The sequence below is a fragment of the Ammospiza nelsoni genome, chromosome 7 (genome assembly GCF_027579445.1).
Source record: "Ammospiza nelsoni isolate bAmmNel1 chromosome 7, bAmmNel1.pri, whole genome shotgun sequence".
NCBI classification, from domain to species: Eukaryota; Metazoa; Chordata; class Aves; order Passeriformes; family Passerellidae; genus Ammospiza; species Ammospiza nelsoni.
In genome coordinates, this window is record NC_080639.1 from 5,740,843 (window position 1) to 5,763,582 (window position 22,740).

General features: G+C 43.2%; 1 long non-coding RNA gene across 1 annotated transcript; it reads left to right on the forward strand.

Moving 5' to 3' along the window:
• The first annotated feature begins 3,697 nt into the window (after positions 1-3,697).
• Positions 3,698-20,775, forward strand: LOC132075838 (uncharacterized). The gene is made up of 3 exons (XR_009418836.1): positions 3,698-3,793; positions 19,617-19,729; positions 20,420-20,775. It is a non-coding gene; the product is annotated as an uncharacterized LOC132075838 (long non-coding RNA).
• The last annotated feature ends 1,965 nt before the right edge of the window (positions 20,776-22,740 follow it).

The window sequence follows — 22,740 nt, forward strand, 5'->3', positions numbered from 1 at the left end:
AAATGCACTATTTACATTGGCTTTGCACCGTGCTGAGCTTCACAGCCATGGTGGGTACCTCTGGCAGCCTGTGGAGCCATGGCATTCCTGCAGAAACAGCATGGAAGACTATTTCAGTTTTGTGGGAGAGGTGACCATCAGTTCCAGTGGTGAGCCAAAACACTTGAAAATGGAGAAATTTTTGACTAAAATGAACACTCTGTTCTTCCCTGCTGGCCCTGTCACTCTGGGGGACTCGTCTCGAGAAGAAACCACTGAGGCATTGCAACCCAATAGGGTTGGTTTTTGGGGGAGTTTTTCTTCCTTTTTTTCAAAGAAAACTAACATTTTCTAGTGGGAAAACATACTCTCTTTCTGTCCAGAATGTTTTCCTTTAAAAATCAAAACAGAAGCAAAATGCAATCTGTTCTGACAGGAGCGGGGAGGGAGGGAGGAAGTATTGGCTGGCTGTGTGTGTGCTATTTTTGGTTTAACTCATGGAAGACAAGTTTCTTGGAGTTTCCTTGGAATGCCTGCATATCACAGGAGGCTCCCTGCTAGAAGAACAAGAGGATAGCTGACCCTGAGCACCCGTTCAGGGTGGAGGCAGTGGATAGAGAGATGAAAGCAACAGCGAACACTCTGGGGTCCTTGCTCAAGGAGGAGGGAAGAGCAGTGGGGAAGGCTTTTCAAGACATATCTGAACTCTTTCTGAGGAAAAGAGGTAAGGCTTTACTTCAAACAGAGTAGTTAGGGGTTGCTTTTTTTTTTTTTTTTCCTTCCCCAATTGCTGTTTCTTTTGAAATTTCTTGGCAGTTTTAGGAATTAAAAATGTAAAAAATTTTTAGATTTACATTTTCTTGTTCTTTTTTCCTCAGTATTTTCCATTCTTCATTTTCCCTGAGATAAAATTAAGAAATGTTAATAGTGAGAAGAATAAGATAACCACAAAAAACAAAAACCGCATTTGATTTTTTTCCCCTTGAAAACCACTGAAAATTCCCTTTAGATCCCCTTACATTCTAAGATATGATTTCAATAAACTACTCAGCATTTCTTAGCTCTTCCTCTAAAGATCTTACTTTCCACAACAGCACTGAATTTAGGAAGAACATAAGATTGTATTGCATTCAGTGTTTCCTGGTGGGTCTTGGAAATGAGATGTTTGTTTAACAGTACAACACTTCATCTGCTAATTGCTTGGGGTTTTTTTCCCTGTATGACTGAAGATCTGGGTTTTAAATGGCTGGTAAATACACACATGCATGTGCACACCCAGACACTGTCAGGCCAATCTGCTTGCTACAAACTCACTTTTTTAATGCCTTTTCTTTTTTGGTTGTTTGAAAAATCATGTAAGCATAATAGGGATAATTAGCTTTGACTATGAGCAAATCTGGCAATAAAACACATTAGCTACAGCTTTAAATCAACATCTCAGCCTGCAGCCTTAACTCATAGTCCTGGTAAAATCTAATTAAAACTGAAATGATCATCTAGGCATTTGATTTTAATTGCATGTGCGTGTGTGTTTGGCTATTTGGCCTGCACAAGCGATTTCTGTGAAGCGGCCGAGTTTGCTGAGAGCTGCTTTGAAACTGATGCCCTAATCACAGGGGAAGGACACAAAAACGTAACAGACACAGTTCAAAGCCTTCTGATGGGTGTTCTGAAAAAACAGTCCTACAGGTAGCATGTCTGAGTTGTGTTATTAGGTGCTGCCTAAGAATATTAGTTACGCATTGCAAGGGAAACGTGCCAGAAACTTGAGCTGAAATGTACAATAACAGAGCAGCTTCAGCTTTCCCCTCCCTTGAAAGAAGAACTCTGCCTCAACTCCAGCCATGAAAAGGCATTTGTAATGCAGATTAAATCTCTTCACATGGGCAGTTTGTGGGGAATCACAAATGCATGTTGCATGCACATTTTGACTTCCTCTGCACTAATTTCACCTTGTAGACCAGCCTTCCACCCTCTGGGAGAGCTTGTGGAGGGCACTGGGGGCACCAGACATATTCCTGCCATGGGGAAAACTTGCTGGGCACGTGCTGGCAGCCCCTGTGCCCCCAATGCCTTTGGAAGACCACCTAAGGATGACACCTAAGTGCTCCTCTCCTGGAAATGTCTGTGTTCCCACTCATCTGTTCTGACTGGGAATGTCACCTCTGCTCTGTAACAATAATACCAACAGAACAAATAAAAATAATGCAAATTGGCTTGTGTATTCCAGGAAGAGCAACCCCTTTGGGATCAGGAGACCCTTCTGGGACCATGATGGATCTTTGGGAACCTTGGAAATCTCCTGGGGTGTTCCTGGACACCCTGAAGACAATGTAGGCTTGAATTATGGTTGGGATTTATGCAAAATGCAGCTTAAAACTGAAAGCAAGGATGTGGCTGCTTTGATGGGACATCGCTGAATTTAAGTGAGGCTAAAGTTGAAGTGTGTTGCTCCCATTTTATTTCCCAGAGCTACCCAACATAAGCAGGAGAAAGTTTCCATGTGCTTTGAGAAACCAATGCTGCAGTGTTTTAATATGGAGTGTCTACAGTGGGCTGAGTGCACCCTGAATTGTGCAAGGTGACAAGGTCGAGGCACTTCTGCAAAATGCAAAAAGCACTTTGATGTAATGGCCACAATGGTTGAAGATGAGGGTTTTTTTTTGGCAAGTTCTCACTGACAATAGTTTATAGGTGTGTATAGGAAGTGGCTGTGCTACAAGATGAATTGTGAGCAGATGTTTGGGAAGGGCAGGTGTCGCAGACATTTCTCCACAGAAATCCTTTATTTCACATTTCTGTCTCTTCGGGAGCCAGAGGCCCCCGAAGAGAAGGTAAACAATTATTATCAGCTGCTGTGGAATGCAATAGGATTCACCTTGATTGGCTCATTTTCTATGTTTATAATTAAGGGCCAATCATCAGTGCAAGCCAGGGGACTGAGTCCCTGGACACAACTTTGTTGTGGATTCTTTTCTATCTATTCTTAGCTTAGCTAGCAGCTCTGCAAACCTCTCTCTATATTCTATTAGTATAGTAATAATGTATTATATATCATATATTAATAAATTCAGCCTTCTGATCAAGATACAAGATTCACCGTCTCTCTCTCACCAGCAGCGACCCACTCAGGCCGCTGTAATAGGCAGGAGCTCGGGGCTGAGCTGCACAGAGCTTGTGCTGTGGTAGCAGCCCTGACACTGAGTGCAAGGTGGTTTTAGGTGTTGTGAGTGTTAGTTTGTTGGTTTAGTTTTTTTGATTCATACAGGGCACTTCATGATGTTACTTATTCAGACAAACTGACGAATTTTAGATGTTTCTCATGCATCCATGGGGTGTGGCTCTTCTGGCTAGGATGTGGGAGCTTTTGCCACTCACTGACTTCATCCAACCAAGATGATCCAGCTTTGGGTCTGCTGGTGAGTGCCTGACCAACACAACTGACTGATTTGGCCAAGCCAAATGGGTCTGGCCTGTTTTTTCAAGACATCGTGTTGAGCTTGGACCATGGGCCTCTCTTCTCTTGACTGAGGGAAGTTCTGTACATAGTTTGTGATAATTGGGAGTGGGGCTGGCCCAGCCTCATCCCCAGTGGGCACAGCTGTGCAGGACAGGTGAATGCTGTTGAAGGGAACGAGCCATGGAGTGCCCAGGGGCACTGACCAACCCCCAAAGGGAACAGAGGGCACACAGGTGCAGGGCAGCAACAGCAGGGGATAAAAGGCTGGGCTGAAGGACAAGAAGGGCAGATGCTTGCAGCTTTTTGAAGTGATGTGCTGTTTCTCTGGGCAGGCGCCTGAAGCCTTCTGAAGAGGTGAGGTGTTACTGTGTATGGATTGGAGCTTTCTGAAATTGTGTGGTGATACTCTGTGTATTGTGGCTGTCTCAACTGTGACATCTGCTGTGACAAAGTTCAGTCTAAATTAAGGGATGAGATAAGGTTGGGTGTGGGGCGTGCTGGCCTCAGCCTTGGAGTTGGTGTTTAGTGCTGCACAACAAGAGTTTTAAGAAGAAGGCCAGGTATGGGGAGAGAGTTTGCTTGAGGGTTAATTCACCAGGGCAGACTGTGCAGAGCATTTCAGCTGGTGGTGCACGGTGTTCCCCAAAGGCTCGTAACTCATTGCCTAAAGTCAGCTCCAGCATGAATGCTAATGATTAATGCCTGGAGATCCCAGTGGTCTTGGAAGCAATATAGTTAAGTAAAAGGCAATGGGTTGGATAAAAGGTCTTAAATCAGACTAATGTTGGCAAATGTCACTTGAAAGAGAGGGATTTTGGAGGGAAAAAAAGAAAGAAAAAGGAAAAGTAATTTAAGAATAAATTCAAAGGCGGGGAAGTGGACATTCCCACAAACTAATAAAATCTCTGCAAATGAGGAAATCAGCCTGCTCAGATTGAAATTTAATCACACAAAGGATTTCATTGTAACGAGGAGAAATATAATTACCACTCAAGAAAGGAGAGGGCTTTGTGCCTCTCGGCTGGCACGCGGCTGCAAGAGAAATGTGTCAAGACGGGAAGGAAGGCCCACAGCAATTGTCCCACCAGTAACAAACACAATCCCTGCTGAAAACTGAGCCAGGTTTGTTAGAGAGGCAGCTGTGGACGCTGCATGTGTGAGAACCTGGAAGCATTGCTCCAGGAAGGAGCATCCATGTTCCCCAGTGGTCTGGGAGTGCTCCTTGTTGGTTTTCAAGGTGCTGCTCTTCCACCTCAGTTGCTACCTAGGCATGCTTGGGCCACTGAAAATGCCCTTGGGGTCGTGCCACAGCTGTAGTTACACTTCAGACTCATTCAAGGCCATCTGAAAGGTCAATTAAACCAGGAATGAAGTGTGATATAAATACAGAAGTTTTTCTGTGGCCAAAAAAGGAGGTATTGGTGTGCACACCATTTTGAAAATGAGCAGGTGTTGATATTTTTGTTCTAAGAAAAAAAGAAAAAAGACAATAAAAATCCCACCTGTTGTTCATAGTGCAGGAGCAGGCTGACCACGCTGCTGGACTTTTAGCTTTATTTAGAAACAATTACAGCCTCCTCAGAGCTCACAATATGTCCATAGTTTAACAAGTCAATATTTTCTCTGTTATTCCCCTGCTGAACAGGCTGTTGTTGCCTTCCTTGTTTTGTTATAGATGCAATTCAGGCTGGGTTGGTTTGATTGATATGTTCTGTTTCTTTTCTCTATTTATGGCATTGAGCTCCTGGAGTCTCCACTGACTTCATTAAAGTATTTTAGAAAATAAGTATCCTCAGCATTATTTTCTTTCCTTGGCCTAGTGGGGGAAGAAAAAAAAGTACAATAGAAAAGCACATACTTTAAAACCAAGCAGGTAGTTTGGGCATTCAGTGGAGTGGGGAATGATACCGACAATATTTTTGAAAGTTCATCTTCAGCATTCTATCAACTGCAAGGTTTTAAAAAGAAATTAAGATTAACATATTTGACAGCTTTTGACTAAATTTGGAATTGCTGCTGAAGTGCTTGGTGGGCAAACCTCATGTTCTGCTGCTTTAATTTGCTTTTTAAGAAATTATTTTGTGTCCACCTCTTTCCTACTGAATTTTAGAAGTGTTGTTTGCTTCATCTCAGATGCTCTTATGGCTGATCTTGTCAGCAGGAGGGGATGCATTTCAGAGGGCAGGGAGGAGAATTAGCATGTGGCTGTACCAGCCACCTGGCATGGTGCAAGATAAGAAATTAATTACAACCATTGCTGTCAAAATACACGAGGTCCCACATTGATGGGTGCTCTGGGTCCTTCCCTGAATGTAGCGGGCCACCAGTGAATTGCTTGAATAAAGTCCCATTAACTTTTAAAATGTGAAGTTCAATGGAACTGATGTCTTTGTGTCAGCACTGAAGGAGTTAATAAGGTTAGGTGAAAGAAAAAAAAAAATTTAGAACTCTTTAATTGGCCAGAATATGCAGTGCTACATCTCCAGCTCTGTGCCAGCAGAGGCGTTTGGCTAGTGGGAATTAAACAGAGAATTGTGCAAACATTGGGAAGTGTTGCTGAAATTATTCAGTGTTCTCTTTCTTTTTTCCTTGCTACTTTAGGATTAATTTGTAAATTTGCTCTTGATAATCATTTATAAAATAACCATAACCCTGGAATATTTCAGGTCACGTCACAATAGTGGTTTAAACATGTTGAGCCTGGTAAAATGAAAAGTCAATCAGAATAGAAATTACTCCTGTAGTATTTCATACTGCTTTGAAAAAACTGGTTCCAGGGAATAAAAAAAGAGAAGTGAGTCCTTCTACATTCATGCCTAGTGCTGCTGCTCTCAGTGAGTTGTATGTCTAGGAGCTCTCTGAGAACATAAATACTTGATTTTTTTGTTTTGTTTTTTTTTTAATCTCTGAAAATACTGTCTTTTTTCTTAATTAACTCCACTATTAAACAAAGAGCAGTGAGACATGCTCTTATGGTGTGTATTTTTACAGCACAGTATTTAAAGCAGCCCATTGGATAATTTCATGCTGCATTAAGTTCAGTAAGATCTTCTCATATGCATCATTTTTACTGCTTCCTATATCTTTGGCCATAAGCTTTTTAATTGCCATGCAAAAAAATATAAAACAAAATTCAATAAGAAATATATTTTTGGTTGTTTGGCTCCATCTGAAGCAGTGTTTCTCAGCTGATGGAGTGAACCTTGGTTGTGTGTTTTGTTTGGAAATCCCTGGGTTGCCTTTAGGGTGCTGCCCTTGGCTCACCAAAGGCTCTAAAGCAGCTGGATGTGAAGAAGAGAGGTTTCATTAGGGCAGAAGGCTCAGCCTCTGGAACAGAAGAGTGCTGGTAATTCCAGTGCTCACAACCATTTGTTAAATCTCTAGGATTTGGGAATGAGCATCCCAAAAGCACAGGGAATACATGGCTTAGGGCTGTCTTGCCCACCTCTTTTTCTGTCTGGGTCTTGCACCTGTAACCCAGATAAATTTGTCTTACCCCATAACGTTTTTTGGCTTTCAAAGGCCAAAAATATCAGAGGTATTGAAATTAAGGTCTTTTTCTAACAAAGCTTTCCTCAAGACCAGCGTGGTTGCGTTTTGAGGAAGTGGCACTTCCAGCCAAGGAAAAGAAAATGTTTTGCCAAAAAATTATTCCTGGCGTGGTCCAATTTAGAGCTGCAGACTTAAGATGGGCAGGCCTGGGACGCTTTCCTTGGAGGTGTTTTTGAGATTAGACCACTCCATAAGTACTTATAATTACATTTCTAATGATCACATTCAGGGAGCCTTGATGAATGCAAATACTGTGCTCATGACTGAACAATGGGTAAACTAAAAAATGGAAGCTGATATTGTATGTTTTAGAGAGGAAAAGGAGAATTAAAGACGAGGACTTGGACATTTCTATGATTCATGTTTTAGAGAGGAAAAGGAGAATTAAAGACGAGGACTTGGACATTTCTATGATTCTCTTAGTGCCTGTGGGTGAAAGCCCTTTCCCAGAGAGCTGCTGCCTGGTGGGCCAGAGAGATGCCCTGAGGTTCACCCATGTGTGTTTCGGGTTGGATTATGGCTCTGGCTTGGTGTTTTGGCATCAAATAGGAATCTCAGAAATGGGGTGGAAGCTAACTTGATACCTACCCACTGTTGCCTGAGAGTGTTTTTAATTGTGTGACAGCAAAGAATCCCCATTTTAGCAACGTGTTTGCCAACTAGCTGAGCTGATGTAAAAAGCATCCTGAAAAGGCCAGATCCTTCCCAGGCTGAAACTGATCCTAGTTTGGTGTTAAATCCAGACTTTAGCTGGTGAAAGATTACATAAAAACTAGACTTTTCTTACTGCTTTGCATTGGTTTTTTTTTTGCTGTCTCTGAAAGAATTTCGTCAGACACACTGACCAAGAGGCTTGGGGGCTAAAATGGATACATGCATTTATTTGAACCCTCTGTGCTCTGGGATGTAACCCAGTTGTAGAGGACTATAGGGCTGCTCCAACTGTCCCCTTCTCACTGTCAAATGCAGTTGGAGAGGAACTTGTGGCACAAGTTGTGGTTTGTCTTCCATGCTGATTATTAAAAAATGAAGTAAAAGCCCCGCTGTGGAGTATTGAGCTTGGAGGTCTTCACCTGCAGCATGGGAAATGAAGACTGCACTCTGGCTGGGGGATTGGGGGGAGGATCTTTGTGCTCACTCTGGATTTTGGCACTTCTCTTTAGCATGGCTCAAAGGGCTGTGGGCTCTGTGTACATCCCAGGAGTGTAAATCTCTCCTGCTGGCTTTGTCTTAGGATAATTATTGCAGTGTTTGGTTATAGACTGTCTGGGGATAGACAGAAATTGTTCTGTTTCCTCCTAGTGGGTTTATTCTTTGGTTTTTTTGTTCATTCTTTGAATTCTAGTTCAAGTAGGTGGAATATTCCTTATTTTCTTTCATTATAAGGTAAACACAATTATGGTGATATATCCTCTCCAATTTCTGTTATGACTGTGCTTTTAAACTATAACCTGTTTTTAGCTGAAAATCCTTAGAGGAAGTCTAAGGAGCCAGAAAACGCTTTAGTGGGAAAGCTATATGTTTAAATAAACCTTACAGAGATAGTGCTCACCCAGAAGATGAAAATATGAAGTCTGAGTATTGTTGGGTAGAGGAGTAGCTCTGAATCTCTCGTTCCTTTCTATCTAAGGTAACTTTATTATCACTGTAATGTCTTTTGTTCTGTCACTTTGAAAAGACAGTCTCATCTGTCATTCTGTGGGGAAAAAAATAAAAACCTGACAAATAATTGTAGGCAAAAGCAAATATTCTTTATTTAAGCATTGGTTTAAAAATGAGAGTAATATTTATATAGCCAGAAGCACACTTCATATATATTTTTATATATATGTATATATATATGTTTTAAAAAAAGGCACTGCCCTGAGCCAAATACATGGCACAAGGTTTGTGCTTTGTATGGTTTCTGCAGGTGATACCTGGCTTGTTGGGACGTTACCTATTAAAGGCTTTATTTTCTTAGCAGATGATCTTCTGCACTGGCACTGCCTGGTAGTTTGGCCATACAGTGGAGTGGGGAATGATACCAACAATATTTAAAATACTGTGTGAAGTGTAATAATATGTAACATACATGTGTAAGCATCTGTGTGCCAGCACATACATATATCTTCAGAAAGGGACTTTGGCCATCTGTAGGACTCAAATGTTGTCAGGCACCCAGGAAATGGGAGATATTTTGTTCCGCCAGCTAAGGTGCTTATGAAAATAAGATTCAATTGGGTTAAATAATAAAGGAGAGGAATTTAATTACTTTTTGGTTTGTTGTGAAAACTACCTCTAAGTCAGTAATAGTAACATGATGTGATAGCACATTGGGTTAATTAAGGATTTCTATATCCAGCATGACCAAACCCAGCCTCTCCCATAACTGAGGGCCACATTAGCTGGACAGCAGATGCACTCAGATACACAGATCATTGTCCTCTGTCACCATCCAGCAGCCCCCATGCCTCTCCTGCTCCTCCTGGTCATCCCTGGAGCTGGATGAAATTTTGGGGGCTGGTGAGGCGTTGGGCTCTGGGTATCCTCATGCACAGCCAGTTTGGGAGTGTGGGTTTTTGGCTGAGGTTGGCACAGCTGCTGCCCTTGCTGGCAGGCAGGGAGGACACCTGTGTGCCCCTGTGAAAGAAGGCAGCCTTCACTTGGGGGATGCTGCCACAGGAGCCGTGCCCTGCGCGGAAGCGCGAAGAAAAGGCCGATGCTCCGTGCCACGCGTGCTCGGCGCATACTAAGGAAGCAGCAGGGGAGGAATAAAAGGCACTGCCTCCTTGGCTGGCCTCACTGCTATTCAGAGCCTGCCTGAATTAGCAAGGCTGGTGTAAAACCATTCTGCACACCACAGTAATATGGTAATCCTGGAAATGCAGGAAAGGGAATCCCTGCACCGTTAAATTCGTGGGAGCTTTTTGTGATGAGATCAGTGGAACTTTCATCTCGTTTGTTTAGTGTTTGGGAGAAGAAGTAGTTCCTCAGCGTCTGAAACTGATTTTGTTGAAGTAAGAGTGTCATTTGTTTAAGAATGCATGGTAAAAAAACCGATGACTTTCCAGTCTGAAGCAAAACTGGGACAGTCTCTTCTTAGTATTTCACTGCAGTTACAGCTGGCGTGAGCTCCTCTGGGCGATGCCTGTCAGAGGGAGCTGGAGCACCTGGGAAAGGCTTTGAAAATCAATCAGGGCTCCCCTCTGCTCCCCCCTGCTGCTGTTTCCCCCTGGCTGGAGGAGCCTTACCCTGCTGGCAGAGGTCCAGTGGCACAGCCCTGCTGATGTCCAGATGCCATTTGAGCGGCAGCTCCTGTGGCCACGTTCAGCCCAGGTGGTTCCAGCTCTGCTCTTGGTGCTGGCCATGCATCTGCCCTTGCAGTCTCAGCACACACAGCAAAGCCTTCCAGCTGTGGCTGTCTCTAGCTAACACTGTCTGAATCTGCTTTATTCTCTTGATGGAGAGACATTTCCCATCAGACATTTTAAATAAGAGTTTAGTGTGAGTGATGTCTAGTGATCTCTCAGTAATTTCTTCAAATGCTTAATCATAGCTGTGTCCCTGAATATCTTCTCCATCTCAGCCACGAGACTTTCAAGTTGTGACAACTGCTTCAAGATAAGAGTGGTGTTTATAGAGTTTTTGTATTTCTTTTTACAGGAAAAAAATTATATATGTTTGCCTTATGCTTTGTTCCCTGTACTTTCCTACCTAGTGCAATTGGACCTGAAAGTGAACCACTAGACCTCTAAGACAGACCTTTTTTTCATATGTTATCTGTTTTTCAAGTTATTGTTCTTTCTTTGCATCGCCTCAGCAGAACCAAAGGATAACAGAGAGCGATAGTAATCATAATTAAACAAAATCTAACTTATAGGAGCTTAAAAACCAAAGGATACTGTTCCTCAGGGGACAAGGGATTAGAACTGCTTCCGTCTCCTCTTGGTGGTCGGTGTCGCTGGAGGTCTCTGTAGGCTGCAGATAATAGTGTCACAATTTTTGCTGGCAGGTGTTGATCTCTCAAGACAGAAAACAAGTTCTCTCTGCCCACCTTTGAGCCCCTGTAGTCCAGAAAATGTTTTTCAGCAGCACTCTGGTGAAGCTTTCTTGCTTCATTCAAGCCTGAGCTTCCTGCTAAACCGACTGCGTGAATGTCTGGATGACTGACTTGAGGGAATGAAAAAGTGGGGAAAAATAATTTTAAAATTAAATATAAGTATATATTTTTTTGGACCTGACTGTATTATTTTTCACTTTACTTAGCCATACAGCAATTTCACAGGGTATTTCAGCAAATTAATTCTTCTGTACTAATGCCGTGCATGGATGTGTGAAGGCATTTCCCTGTTTGTAATGACGTATACCAGATACATTTATTTTCTGGAGGAATCCTTCTTACTTGGGAGGGTTTCCTGCCCTCTAGTTCTTGGCCCCAGTCCACAGGATTTGGGATTTGGCTGTTCTTGGTGTCTTCTCTGATGTGGACTCACTACTGGACTAAGTGGGATGTGTTATTTCTGGTCTCTGTTTAAATAAAAACAACAACAACAACAACAAAAGGTTGTCTTTCCCAACATCATTGCACTTTAGCCAAATATTTGCATTGCAATTTGTGATGAATTATAAATGAATCAACAATGTATCATGAATTTAATATTGCAGAATACCCTACGTGTCACATTACCTTGATTTCCCCCTTTATTCCTAAAGCGTAGGCAGGCTGCTGAGATTGGCAGATGCAGAGTGTGAACGAGGCACTTTCTGAGTCAGTGGCTACAGCTCAGATTCCTTCATGAGGAATGGTGTCCCTCATTTCAGGCTGTCAAAACAGCACTTGATGGAGGCTGCAGTTGCACAAGCACTTTGTGGAGAGCAGTGTGAATATTGGAGCTGTGTCTTCCTCCAGGACTGGCTCTTCAGGCAGGGATCACCTCCCTCCTCCCTCCCCTGTGGACTGGCATCAATGAGATGGCCAGCTCGGCGTGGGTGACCCCACCCAAGGAGGATGGAGGTGGTCTGGGCCAGCCCTGGCCCCAGGTGCGGCCAACAGGGGCTTTGCTCAGCGTCCTGCTGATCGCTGTGATGCAGGCAGAGCTGGGGATGTGTCCAGCCAAAGTGACTATACGTAACAGACACATCATCTCTACCTTGTGCTGAACAGTTTCCTGACAAAAATAAGCCTGGTTTTTATGCTGTATCACAAATGATTGATGGCTTTAGGGTTATTTGCCCTGGTGTGAAGTGGGAGCCATTGGGCTGGTGCCAGACCTTGCACTGGTGGTGTCAATAAGCAAAGGCACGTTGTGAGTCTCGGTGTAGCTCACCAAGGTCACTCTCAGGTAGTGAAATGTTTAGAGTGTCTGTGCAATTAAAAACTGGCTGAAGACAGAAATCCTGTGCTGCTAATCCCAGTCTCTGCTGGAATACCCCAGTGATCAGTAGTGGGCTTTCTGAGCAGTCCCAGACGATGATCTGCTGATCATGTCCTTTCTGAGCTCTCCATAGTTAGGTCTTTGTTTACCTAAACAATTCAGCTTCTATTTGGTGTATTGTAAGCACAGTCATTAGTTCCTGTGCTTTGCTAAGAGAAGTAAAGCAGCATGTTTGCTGCTTTGTTTTTTAATGCCATTAAGTCAGAGGCTGAGATGAGCTTTAGGCTTTGCCCCAGGAAATAGGAAACTCAGAAACTCCAAATATTGATACTTTTTCTGTTATACAGGTTTATAACTGACACAGTTTTCAAGGTGTGAAAGTTGTCAGGAGTTTTGCTGTGTACTTGGAGCAGGAAAATTAAGCTTTTATTTTTTGTTAAGGGATGCTGGGCTAACACTGACCTCATCTGAAAGACTGTGATGTAGGAGTCTGCTCTGAAGTGGAAGTATCCTGGTACTGCTTCACAGCAGAGCAGACTTTTGTGTTCCCATGTCCATTTTTTCCTTTTGAATCATACCAAACTGATTAACTCATTCTCATAATTAATCAAAACCATGTTTTGCTGGCATTGTCGCCAAGTTGAATCCCAGTGTAACGTTTCCACAGGTCATATTAAGTTACTGTGGAAGGATTAAAGCTCGTTTAATTGCCCATTTTGTTACCACGACAGCTGTTCTAATTTTACCATCTTGTGTCATCCGCAAGATCTGCTTTCTGTTCTCAGATACCTGGGAGTCCCTAGAGTTCACATTTTTTTAGGTGCATCATTCTGGACTCTGAATTTCCATGCCTGAATGAAACCTACACCTCAATAGTTTTTAACCTGGGGAGTGTAACTTAAAACAAGGGCTTTGAAGGGATGCTCCAGATCAACACCAGGTAACAGACACTGATTCAAAGGAATCTGCCCACAAGGATCTTTTTGCTGCTGTTCCTGCCAGAGCAGACCTGTACATCACTTTGAAGGACTCTTGGTGACTTTCAGGCATTTTGTGTTATAAGGGAATACATTTTCCTGCCTGAAACGAGTGATAAATGCTCAATATTCAGTATTATAAGGAAGCAAATTGTTAGATATATAGCAACTGTTGGATATGTGAAGAGAGTGCTGTAGGAATATTTGAGATGGTGAAAAAAATGGAAAATTGATGGGGGAAAGGAAGGATAAACTAATGCAGACTTTATTTTTTTTTAAATATTGTTTTCTACAAATGTGCATCTTCCCCATACAGCTTTGAGAGTTCTTGACAGACATATGTGCAGCCATGGCATCAGCAGACAGGCAGCTTTGAACTGTGCAGTGGATGCACAAAGAATATTGATTCATCCAATCTTTCACTAGCCTTGGTAACAAAATACTTCAGAGTCCAGAGTTTCAAATGGCCAAAGTGTTCTTCAACCTTGCCTGCACTGTACTAATGACAAACTGGTCTTTTGTTCAACAAAAGGCATCGGGACTTCTCTTTCCAGCAACCTTTTAAATAAAGTTATGGATGTAGTAGCAATCTTCCCTCATTGTGGTGAGGTTTGAGGTCTTTTCTATGTCCCTGTTCTGTCTAATGCTGTTTGTTTGGTTATCTGGGGTCCTTGGAGGGTAATTGATGGGGAAAAAAACTCTAAAAAACCGATCTGGAACACTAATGTAACTTGTTGCTGTTTTTCTTCTCCATTATAGCAGCTATTATGGGAATTAGCTATCATTTAGATGATTTTTTTTTTACATATAGAAAAAAAGAGTTCATGAAATCTCTCCAAGAAGAGACAATCATCATCACAGGGCATTTTTGTGGTGCTTGTTCATGCTTTTGACATTGTACCTGACAGATACAGTGAGAAAGGCATTTTTTTCCTGAAGCAATTGCAGGAATTTCCCTCTTGCAGGTTTTAGGCTGGTACCCCGTGCTTCTCATGCAAGGTGTGCACTCTGCTTTAGATACAGCAGAGCAGAAACAGAGGTAGCTGAGTAGATTTTCTAGGTCAGAAATGTTCTGTGGTTCCACCCAGGCTTTCAATATTGACCAAAGAATTTTGGGTTTTGCGGCAGAAACGTGCAGAAAGGGTGAGGAATGGAAGGAATTATTTGTTCCATTCCTCTGCTGCACATGAGAAACTGGTAAGTGCTTCAAGTCAACTTTTAGTTGTCAGCCAGCTCTGTGGCAGGAGGTTTTATCAATGTTACCAGGGTGTATTTGTGTCAGAAAGAGATTGGGAAGATGGGGGAATGCATTGGTGGTTAATAAACTTCCTGCCTAAATTTTCTCCTGCCACTGCCACCTCCACCAGTGACTTATCCAGTCATACAACTTTCTGAGAGCTTGTTTTGGGGTATTTGCCATGCTGTGCCACATTTGCAATGTTCTGTTGCATTTCTCTCTCCTTGGGTTGAATTTGGATAGGGGAACCAGTCCTTGTTTTTGGAGAGCCTGTGCCCAGGAGTGTGGCTGGCTGGTGGTGGGGTGTACCTTCCCCTTGGCACCAGGACTGAGCAAGTCTCTTTGCAGTTCTCACGTTTCCTGAGCCTCTCTCTTTGAGTTTCCCTGCCAGATGTTTCCCATTCATTCCATATTGGTTTCCATTACCACCTTGAAAATTGACTTGAGGTGGAAATGAATATTGCAATTATTTTGCTGACTTTTGCATAAATTAGTGTCATTTTCTCTTAAACGTCCTGCCATTTTGGACAAGCGTAGTTTATCAAAAAATAATAGTAGCCACTTGAAAGTGTTGTTTCTGAGTTCAGGGAAGGACTTGGTTTTGTGTTCTTTAACATGCCTGGCTCCCAAAGCAATATTCTGTTTTGAGGCAAAAGTTTGAGGAGCTCTGGTAGGGGCAGCCCTTGGCCTGCTCCTCATGGGCATCCTGAGTGTTTCTCACATTTGTACTCCTGTGGCTGCCCTGGCAGGGGTTGAGTGGAGGGTGCAGAAAGCAGAGACACAGCTTTGTGTGGAGTTGTTGTTCATGGGAGCCCAGTGCCAGCACACAAGAGTTAAATGGAACTCTGGAAAATCCTTAACACTGCACTTGATGTTCTCTTTAGGAATCATGAAGCATGTAACGTCCTTATGTTCTCCAAAGGGTTTATTTGGCAGCCTGTTAGCATCTCACTGTGACATGACTGAAGGGGGAATAACCACAACAACAAGGTGCAGGGAAAGGGAGGCAGCAGACACCAAATTGGAGTAACAGCTTCATTGCACAGTACCTTTGAACTTGTGAGTCTTCTTTTCTTTCCCTGGGTGGGTAGCAGACCTTGATGACCTTGAAGACATCATGCTGGTCAAATGGTGATTGGGACTCAAGTAATTGTCCTTAAGATTGCCAGTCACTGCTGAATTCCAGTATGTATGAGGATGTGCAGTCCAACACAGGGTTTGCTCATTCATTTGCTCTTCTGCAATTATCCAGGTTTTAGGTCCAGAAGTATTTTTGCAGATAATCAGGAGCATTGTAAAGTTGCAAGGGTGAATGTTTCCATCATTGGGAATGAAGGTCTGTGCTATAGGTGGAGGTGGCTGCTTATGTAAGTGATTAGGGTAGGAAAATGAAAGAAAAGGGGTGAGCAAAGTAAAGGATTAGGGTATTCAAGTAGCTGGTAGGTTAATGGGGCACAGTGCATTCCTTTGGGTCCTCACTTCTTTGATTTGAAAAACAAACCAGCTTCCAGCTCATCTGTAATATTACTTTTCATACAGATGCCTTTAATCCTGCAGCTTCCATTTTCAGAGCAAACGAAGATGTGTTTATTTTCCTTGTAAACCCTTTTTCTTAGCTTCAATGCAGTTCATGACTGAGACAGAGCAGGAGGAAGCGTGCAAATGGCAACTTGTCAAAGGCAGCTTGGAGCCACAGGCTGGGCACCCCCAGCATCCCTGAGGGCATCCCTGCTTGATTCCTTGTTTCCAGCATGGTCCCTGCACCTCCAGACAGGGAATCTCTGGCATGTGGGCTACCCCAGGCTCTACACTCTTGAACATACGCACATATATTTATGTTTTACTAGGAAAGTGACTGCTTTGTGTCACTGGAACAATTTTACCCCCAGGTGAGCATCTCCCCACATCTGAGCAGTCAAACTGATGCCTTGAGAAGGCTGACCTGGAGCAGAGGCCAGACAGAGTTAAAGAATAAAGTAGGGATTTATTACAGGACCTCAGTGGATCCACCTTGAGCAGTGCAAGAGCCCAGCCAGGGTTACGCCCAAGATAGACCCAAAAGGGCCACAAAAATGGACACCTGGTTACAGGGTTTGTCACTTTTATAAGTTTTGGTCCATTTGTATATTGGAGACAATTGTCCAGTTACAGCTTTAGGTTATGAAGTTCCATCCTCCTTGTTTTTCTCTCTTCAGTTCACCACTGTTTATACTTTTTGAGCCTGGATCTTGTAACAATTGCCCTTGGACAAGCTGCAAAAGGATTGTTCTGTCTGCTTACCCTGTGAAGACTTGCTAACACTTAACACGAAGCTTAGAGTTACACACCAAAGCAGCACAGAATCTGAGAAATATAAAAGCTAAGACTTAATGCATCACCACCCACAACACTTATCAACTTCCCTTTGGAACCACTCCATTTTGGGAGAGGTGTTTCATTGCAGAAAACCAATAGAGGAGGCTGTGCAGTGGAAGTGATGCTACAATGTGAAAAATTGGCACATGTCTTATAGAGGAATTCCAGAGGGAAGAAAGCTGTGGGAAACCTTGTAGTCCTTTCCCAGTCTCCCTGCTGTTCTCCTTTATTTTAAGTGTCTTTCCTTCCTCTCAGTTTGCTGTGGCTTTGGACTGGGACAGCTTTTCCCTTCTCCCTGCTTCCCAGCTTTTCCTCTCCCCTTGCCCAAAGAAATTAAGGGGCTGTAGGCCTGGAAGGTCTGTGCAAAACATGGGAAAGAATGACATCCCCCTTTTGTAAGCCTTTTTTGTGTCATCTGGGATTTTCAGAGTCTGTCTCTTTTTAGGTTTCCTTTTTTTCTTTAATGATCCCCAAAATGATTGCAGTGATTCAGTGTGCCTAAATGTGTATGTCTGTGTGTCTTGGGGTGATTTTATCAGAATACTGTGTTCCCCTATAGACTGCTTTATGCCCAAAAATGGGTCCTGTAGCTTTCACCTGCCCAGTCAAAATAGTTCCCCAACACATCTATTGCTGAAAGAAATAAGAGATGACCTCTGTCTAAATTTTGCAATATTTAAGAATTCTATACATTATATTATTGTATTATTATATTGTATTATATACACCTGTTGTTCCAGACAGAAATCTCAGATTAATTACTGGAAGAACAAACACCAACCATAAGCTCTGCAAATACTTAGGTTTGCAATAATAATGTTTACAGCACAACAATTAACCAGCCCAATTCCCCCCCACTCAATTATTTTATACAGTGCCTCAGCTGATTTAATCAGCTCCCTTTCTAACAAGTCTTTTTTAAAACAAATGAATTTCCAGTAGGATCAGATTTTCTTTCCAACTCTTTTTATTGCTAGTTTCTTTAGAGATGATTTAATTGCTGTAAAAATGGTCTTCATACTTGCCATTCTTGATTATATTGCTACTTAACAAGCTGTATTAAATGTGTGAAAAAATCACATCAGAAAATTGAGCACTAGACAGTAACAAGGAAATTTTTTTTTTTACTTCAGTACTGTTGCCACTGATGGGAAATGTGTGTAATCAAGTTATTTTTGTATTATCTTCAAGCTGGGAGGAAAAGAAAACTTGGGATAATGAGTAATTTGAAAGTAACTACGCAGCAATGCCACTAAAAATGATGGCTCATGAGTTGGTCTCAGTCTGTGCCCCCTCAGCTGAACCATTTCCTTTACCTTGTGCATGCCACAGCAATGTGTTCATCTGGAGCCTGTCACAGTGTGGGGGTTCCCAGGTATTTTGAATGGAATTAGTGCTGGGGAAGGGGCCTCTCTGTGGTGGTTTTCACAGGGGTCCCAGGATGAGGGAAGAGATGAGAATCCATGTTTCAGAAGGCTGATTTATCATTTTATGGTGTATATTATATTTAAACTATACTAAAAGAACAGAAGAAAATATTTCATCAGAAGGCTTGAAAGGAAAAAGAATGGAATTATAATAAAATCTTGTGACTGACCAGACAGTCTGAGACAGCTGGATTGTGATTGGCCATTAATTAAAAACAACCACATGAGACCAATCACAGACCCACCTGTTGCATTCCACAGCAGCAGATAACCATTGGTTACATTTTGTTCCTGAGGCTTCCAGCTTCTCAGGAGAAAAAATCCTAAGGAAAGGATTTTTCATAAAACATGTCTGTGACACCTCTCCTTGTCTCATCTTGGCAAATCTTCCCCAGACAGAGCAGTTGTGGGTACTGTGCAGCAGATCCAACCCACATTGGGCACCTGGGCTGCTGGGCAGCTGCTGGGGCAAGTTTTGGGTGGTTTCATGATCCTAAATTGCTATAACTCCACAAAGAGCTGTGGCACATGGCTACAGTAGTGTTCTCCAGAGGGAGAGACCTCTCAAACCATGGCACATCCCCCAGAATGGAAATCAGATGCTTGTGAGGTCCATAAGGAATGTGATCCTGATGTGGCTGAAGGTAATGGTGAAGCCCTTGGGGCTTCCTTGGTACATGGTCAGGGCTGGAGAACCCCAGCCTCTATGGGCAGCTGCTAAATATCAATAGTTCTGTCTGCTACCATGGTCCTTATTGTGCCCCTTTCCTGCAAGGAGGAAACCTCTCCTGCAAGGCCTGAGTCTTGCAGATGCCTCCCCTGTGGAAAACAGGAGCAAATCCCACGTGCCAGGCAGGATGCAGCTGCACAGGAGATGGACAGTGTGGGGCAAAAGTGTTGCTCTCCATCAGAAATGTGAGTGGCACCGTTGGGATGTAATAACTTGCTCAGAAGGAAAAGTTTCTTTCTAATGTCCATCATTTAATGGTTGGCTTATGCCCTTGAAGTGAGATGTCTTATATGTGTAATTCAGCCATGGTAATTTCATTTAAAAGTACCCTATTTGATTAAGAAGCAGCCATGAAGGCAAATATCAAATCTCCAGATGGGAGCTTGGCCTGGCAGGAGAGAATGAGAAGCTGCCATTAAGTGAGGCTGGGCTGGGGTGTCCCCTCTGACCAGGGACACAGTGTGGCACGGCCCATTTGTCACAGCAGGGATATAAATTTGTTTTCTAGCACTGACATGGAGTTGTCCTTTCCTTTATTGCAGCAATAATTTCTTAAAAATACCATTAAAAAAAGACAAAAGAAGCGTCGGGAGCATGAAACTTGGATCTTAATTTTGTCCTAACCTTTACAAAATGGATTGAATAACTCCTGCAGGTAACACCCAGCAGCATTTCTCACTTGAGTGTTGATGGCCCATCAAGGTGCTTTAGAAAGGGGAAAGCTCTTCACCTTGTGCTGCTCCTTAGAGCATGAAATGTCGGGTGCAGTTAAAGAACAAAAAAAGATGATACAGTATCGTAGAAAAGCAGGGAAATGTTAAACCAGTCTTGTTGAACTGGAGATCTCTCTGCCACTGAGGTGGGGTTTTTAAACTTGTGAATTTTTATGCTGCCTCTATAAAATACTGAGATGCTCCTGTGTGATGGTCCAGCATCAAATTATCAGAGAAAATGGAGGAAGGAAGGTGTTTTCCATCAGAGATGAAGAATTTCTTTTCCCAAAGGTTTATGGCAAAGCTTAGTGCCTGGCAGTGTGCTGGCACCCAGGACACAGCTCTGGGCAGGAGCCTGGGATTTAGAGAGCTCCTGCTGGTGGTTTTATGGAGCAACCTGTGCCTGTGAAATGCTGCCTCTGAAGCAGTTGGACACATTTTAAACAAAGTGAGAACAACTGCACAGTGTGGAAATGGCCTGGCTAAGGTGATTTTATCCCAGTACACCTGGAGGGTGGTTTTGCTCTTCCAGCTAATTGGAGGTTAATAATTCAGAGAGATGGTAGAAGGGTACAAGAATAAGGTGGTTGTTCCTTGGAGTGAACTAACCATCACATTTCTGTTTTCTGAAGCTACATAGGAGTGAAATCAGGCTGATAGCTGCTGAATTGCTTCAAAAGGACTGGCTTCTCCCCACATTCCCAGACTGATGTGTCCTTGGCTGTATGGTCTGCTCCCAGCCTTGCCTTTGTGGTGCTGTTTCCATCCTGGAAGAAGCCACACAGTGTTTCTGGCCCTGTTAAATGGCTGCAGCACTTTTTGCTGTAATAAACTGGTGCATCACTAGTGGTGAAGAGGCTGATCTAACTGCCTTTGCAGGAAAAGAAAAAAGAATTGGTTTTGTTGGTTCTGTTATTTTCGTTCTTTTTAAGGAGGGAAATGAAATACAAACACAATAGAAATTTGAAATACAAATACAGTTTACAAAGGGAGAATGTGTATTTGTTCAGCAGCTTTCTTAGTTCTTCTCTGCACTGTTTAGCCCCCCCACAAGCAGCCTGTCCCAGCCTGTGAGAGTGCTGACCAAGGCTATTTTAATAGCAGGGGATGAGAGGCTTGAGACACAAGTGCTTTAATACATAAAAGTAGGAGGTCCTGTTGGAAACACCTGGGAATGAGCATTTGTAAAATTTCTTGGGCAGAACAGCCTGTACCTGAGAAGGGAACAGACAGAAGTGCTGGGGATGGCTCTGGAGGTGCAGCAGCTCCAGCTCAGGCTCTGGTTTCTCAGCCCTCCTTCAAGATGCTCTCAGGGATTTCCCTGACTCCTCTGCATTAGAGTTTCTGTGCATAGTTTAACTGCTCTAAGCATTTTTCTGTATAAAGAGTCAAGCTATGTGTGTGATCCTCTAAATCATTAAAAATGGGTCAGTGAGCAGTTTAGCAGGAGCACGAACTGGAATCTCCCCGTTTTCTGTGTATCATCATTCATCTCCACCTGCTTGCCTTCAGAAAAACGGGCTCTGAGTAACCCTCTGAGCTGCTACTGCTGTTGTACTGAAACCTGCTGAGTGTGGGCTCTCAGACACGTGCCACCATGCTGCAGGAGAGGCCAAGGCACACATAGTGCTCACACAGCTTCTGTTCAGGGTTCACAAGCATAAAAACCACAATGGATGCTATTCTGAAGCCCTCTATCACTGTGGTGTTCACCTGGTAAAAAGGTGTTTTGTTGCTGGCACGCAAACTGGCAGGCTGTAGGCTAATTAAAAATACATTTAATTAATAAATTATTCAAACAAAGGTGCAAAACGAAGGGAGTGGGCAGAGAGGTAGAGATTTGGGAGTGGGTTGCTTTAGCCTGGTGACCTGCTGGTGAGTTTTGTGCTCTGGATTTTGTGTTGATACCTTGCGAAGGCTGATCTAGAACAGAAACTAGGCAGAGCTAAAGAATAAAGTAAGGGTTTATTAAGAGGCCTCAACAGATCCACCTTGGGTAGCACAACCCAAAAGGGCTACAAAAATGGACATGGTCATGGGGTCTCTCACTTTTATAAGTTCTGGTCCATTTGCATATTTGGGTTAATTGTCCAATTGCAGCTTTAGCCCATGAAGTCCCATCCTGCTTGTTTTTCTCTCATCAGTCCCCATTATTTATCCTCTTGGGGCTGAAATTTGGATCGTTTGTCCTTGGTCCCCAGCTGGAGAAGGAATTGTTCTGTCTCCCTACTCTGTGAAGGGAGCTCACCATCCCTTAATATGAAGCTCAGAACTACACACTAAAGCAGCACAGAATCTGAAAACTATAAAAGCTAAAACCCAAGTCATCAGTGTTCTACGGAAATGTGCAAAAGTATGACTCAGTGGTGTGTTCCAAGTGCTGGTCAAACATTTCTCCTGCTCTTGTAATGCAAGGTTGGTTGTCAAGCTGGTGTTTTACCTGCAGAGGTGTGGGGCTGTAGCCAGGCAGATCTCTCCAAGGAATGGCTTTTCAGTGGAGCAGTCGGCACAGTGTTGGGGCTCCTTCCCTATCTCAACCTGGGAAAGCCCTGTAGTTTCCAGGGGTGAAAAGCTGAGAGAGGGGAGCAGGAGGAGGCTGGAATCTGCTGTGATGCTTTTGCCATGAGTGGGGAATTGGTCCCAAACGTGGGACCAGTCACCAGTCCAGCCCAAACCACTCCAGCCTCCTCTTCAAGGGAAGCTGGCTTGTCTGTGTGCATTGGGTGGGGGGAGCCAAATTAATCTCTAACAGGAGTAGGCACAACCCACTGCTGGAATTAATCACTTTTTTATGGTGGTGACAGCTTTAAGCCCAAGTTCCCAAGTTCATTTAAACACCACTAAAATCTTTGACACGTTTTAAAATACAGTGAGGAACACGTTTGTGGAAGAAAATTCCACAAGGAGTCATTAAAGGCAGAGAAACAACCTGTGGCTGAGGAGGTTCTGCTCT